General features: G+C 37.2%; 1 protein-coding gene across 2 annotated transcripts in view; it reads right to left on the bottom strand.

Moving 5' to 3' along the window:
* Nucleotides 1–471: 471 nt before the first annotated feature.
* Ostn (osteocrin) overlaps nt 472–4,488 on the bottom strand; it is a 35,738-nt gene continuing 31,721 nt past the window's right edge. For both annotated transcript variants that reach the window (XM_005344779.3, XM_013351324.2), the window contains one exon: nt 472–1,126. The gene's annotated coding sequence lies outside the window, so the exon portion shown is untranslated. The remainder of the gene's footprint in view (nt 1,127–4,488) is intronic.

Genomic DNA, 4,488 nt, shown 5'->3' with positions numbered 1-4,488 from the left:
TTGTTTCTTTCTCCTTTTGAAACAGAGGTCTCATGTTGCCTAGCCTCAACTTTTTACTTAGCTGAGGGTTGCCTTGAATTCCTGATCTTCCTGTTGTTATCTCCAAGTGCTGGGATTACAGGCATGGATCACTATATTAACTAGACTGAAAATTGGTCTCTTTCATGCTAGGAAGGTACTCTGTCATTGATTTGCATTCCTTGCTCTCATAGCCTGTTTTTGAATTAAAGTAATGCAGAAAGTCAATTTGTACAGCTCAAATTCAAACTTTAATATGAGATAGTTTAGTCTAATATTGATTTTAGTATCTTTTATCAAAACAGAAATAACTACTTGGTTGGGTTGGTAGCCTAGAAACATCTAAGGGAGAGGAAAAACAAACAAACAAAAACAAAGGCTTCTAACATAGAAAACATTTGTACAGTACATCCCAATGCTGGGAAAAATAAGCAAAAGAGACAGCAATTTCTTTTCAAACAAATCTTTTAAATTCAGAGTTCTGCAAAACATTTCACAAAGGCCAATTATATTAATTTTCTTATACTAACTTTTAGATATTACTTTCTAAAGAACACTATTGCTCACCTTTCTCAAAATGTATGTCCCTTTGCTACAGCTTTCTACCACACTTGAAGCAACCACTCACTTACTGCCTTTTCTCTAAGCCCGGAGGGGAGATTTTCAGCAATTTGACACATTTCAGAAGAATTAAAACACCCTCTTTCTATAAATCATTATGTATGCTGTACACATGCTCCTTTTATTACTCTTTAGGTCTTTAAACCATAGGTTTCTAGAAAGCATACCAAGTAACTGAATTGTAAAAGCACTAAGGATAAGAGAATATATAATACTTGACAACTGTTTTTAAAAGTAGGTTTGGGAACCACATTATGGTTTATGAATCATTAAAAATATCCCCCAAAGACATTGATGCACTGAAATAATCTGCAAGACTTAACTAAAACCATAGCAACACTAGGGCATGATGAATTGAGGGGTCTCAAGCTTTGGGAAGGTTTGCAGAAGGTTAATTCTTTAACAAGTTCACCAGCAAGGAGCAAAGAAGAACTTCACTGAAGCATCTTCTATAAGTTCTGTGCCATTTCTCGCAAGCCAGACACATCTGTAAAAATGAAAGATGAAGTTGTTAAAACCGTCTTTGCCCTCTGCAGATCAGATGAAAATCTGAAACTTCAACAGTCAAGATGTAATCTTTTAATCACATGGTACTTCGTGTCAGCTTTTAGTTACATGGCATATTTACTACCATAATGTAATGATTTCAAGTAACAGTGCGTTAAAAGCTGATTTGTGATGAATGAGCTAAGAACCTATGCTCAAGTTTCAATGGAAACTATAGTATTTGTCAGTTCTTTTCTTGAGATATCAACTATTTCAAAATTCTCTTGAGGTTTTGATCTTAGTTCAAAGGGTGTTATGAAACGCAAAAGAAAGATAAAGAAAGATCGACTAGAGCTTGTTTAGCATTAAGTACACATTAATAACTTTATATTTTGGTCCTGATACAAGAATTCAATCTTACACAATCTTTTACACATGAGATTCCTGCTGTATTTTGGAGTCCTGATAATATACATGAGCAATGATGCCAACACCATGCTAAAATAAAATTGTTGATCTAAACCAATGATATGTGCCTTACATCCATTAAAGGAAAGTCTTAACTCAGAAAGTAGCAAGTGACTGCCATTTTTAATGACTGTGTTTCTAATGCCATGAAGTAGGTAATCCCACCTTCAATACTACTTTCTAATTCCTCCTAGAAAAACTGAAAGCATGCACACAATATCTATTGAATGTGAGTTGCTTAAGCCAATGCCTCTTGAGTCTCAAACCTTTAGTATGATGTGGTGCTGCTGATTGGAATAAAATACATAAATACCAGATAATATTCCTTTCCAAACTATAGAAGATGAGCAATTGGCTTCTTCTCTGGAAACTTGTTCATTTCTAGCAGTTGTTTGTGGAGTTGACCTTAAACCAAACCAATTTTCTATGACTAGGGAGCAGTTTCACTTTTAGTGTGAAACCTCAATGTGAAACCCAGAAGGGAAAAACCCACAGCTAAACCCCCTCCAAGGGAAAGCACTTCAGCCCCCATAGAACCGAAAGAGACAGAGCATGTGTTCTCTGTGGTTTTCCCTGTGACAATTAGGGCTGCGGGTATAGCATAGGGTATTACACTTGCCTAGCATATGAAGGAGCTTGAATTTGATCCCTGGCATCAACTGACTGACCCAAACTGACAAACATCAATAGTCTAGAATCAAGGAAACTTGGTGGGTCAGAAAGAGAATATTGACCTAGAGAGTAAAACACCTGATTTCTCCACCTTGCTCTAAATAAGATTTGTAACATGTGGATTGCACCCACGGTCATTAAATTTCCTGAACTCTTTGGGCAAAGCAAGACTTTATGTTCTCAAATCTGCGATTAACTGCTTGACTGTATGAACGCTCCTTAACAATGCTCAAATTCTTATCTTGTAAATGTTATGCTGTACAAACTGCACCCACTCTTTAATGCAAAGAAATATGGTGATAGTAACAAATGTATTAGCAATAACAGAAATTTGAATGAAAATTGTGTATAATTTTATAGGTTTTGTTCCCCATTCAAATCTTGGTGACAATGGTGGGAAATTACAAAAACATAATGACTGAGAAGTGACTGATGGAGAAGAGAGAAATGGATAATGTCCACTTTCTTCTAGGCCTTCACATGTGATATTACTGTCTTCAGGGTTGACTGGGAATGGCCATTCTTACAATGACCTTCTGAAGTTTGCTAAGTGGATGGTAGTGCAGAAACTTGTATGTCACTACCATACTTTGGACATGATAGCAGCTGGGCTATCTTCTTTCTGTCCAAGATTTCTACTGTGTGAAAATTCATATGGAAAATGAGTTTCCTATAATGACTATTATATGAATTTTTGGAAATTGAGCAATATGGAAGCATGTGATAATGAAGAACGGCAAAAGAATATGCAGAAATCAGTGAGAATTTTATCAATCTCAGAGTCATGTTAATGTATCAGGAAATTGGAAGACGTGCCCTTGGTTCCAGGAAATACGAGGCTTTTAATAACTATTAGCTAACTCTTGCTCAAATATAAGCGCAGCAGTTGTTAGCAGACCCAAGGAATGACCACATTTAGTCTATTTCTAGAGATGAAGGAAATAGCTCTGTGTGAGTTTTGATGCCAGTACCGTTCAAAAGGCAGTGATGCCCTCAGTAATCAGTGCGTGCTCTTGCTTTCAAGGGGACTCGGTGACTACAGAACATCAATATTGAAGAATCTTGGGCATCAACACTTCTTTTAATTAAGTCATTATAATAAAATATTGACCATCATTATGACTTTAGAGTTATTGAAGGGAAAGAAAAAACTATTTTAATTATGAAAGGATTAGGCCAATGTCATGAAGAAAGCAGAAAACAGAATGCCCATGTCTCTGTACTGAGATGGTTAGAGCAGCTGCAGGTTGTAGGAATTCTTTGGAAAAAAGGGTGAACCTTTCATGAGCTTTACTGAAAGGAACCATGTCACCTGGATGTCAAAGTCAATAAACGTTTCTTGTTCGTGATATAATTTATTTTAATGAACCAAAAATTTAATATATCATGTTCTTTTAGTTTTCTTCTTACTGCTTTCTGACCAAAAGCTATTTGGGGTGGAAACTTGGCTTATACTTGCAAGTGGTCCATCACTGAGGGAAGGCAGGGCAGGAACACACAGCAGAAGAATGAAGGTAGAAACCAAGACGTACCATTGACTGGCATACTGTCTAGTTTGCTCCCATGCACATTCTTAGCTAGTCTTCTTACATAGTCCAAGCCCCTTCACAGTAGGCTTGGTCCATCTGATCCAGGCAGTTCCTCAGTCAGGTTTGCCTCTCCGTGAGTGCTTTGCTATGTGAAGTTAGCAACTAAAGTTAACTAGGACAAATATTGTCTTACTTGCACATCAGCCTTAGACAATTGCACAGGATTTTGTAAAAATTTATTGTTATGAAGCATTGGGACGGGTGACTTTTCTATTTGAAAGATAAAATTCGGCGCCCCTCAAGTGTGTCCAACCTACAACTTTTGAGCTGCATAGCCTCGAGGTAGCTATGAATGCAGCACAATGGAAATTGTAAATTTCCGTGAACTATTATCACACTGTGAGCATGTATGAAGCTTTAAAACTTGATGTACTTTGAGTGTGAACTTGGAAGATAGATAAAAATGTTATGCTGTTGTCTCAAAAATTTGGACAATCTTCTTAGGCTGTTTGTTTCCTTTGTAAAAGTCCTCTAAATCATTTAGCACCAAAAAAGTCAGGTGGTGGTGGGCATGTCTTTAATCCTGGCTCTTGGGAGGCAGAGACAGAGGCAGGTGAGTTTCTGTGAGTTCAAGGCCAACCTGGTCTACAGAGCAAGTTCCAGGAAAGGCTTCATAGCAACACAGAGAAACCCT

Source organism: Microtus ochrogaster, chromosome 2, assembly GCF_000317375.1.
Source record: "Microtus ochrogaster isolate Prairie Vole_2 chromosome 2, MicOch1.0, whole genome shotgun sequence".
Lineage (NCBI taxonomy): Eukaryota > Metazoa > Chordata > Mammalia > Rodentia > Cricetidae > Microtus > Microtus ochrogaster.
This window is presented reverse-complemented; position numbering and strand designations above follow the sequence as displayed.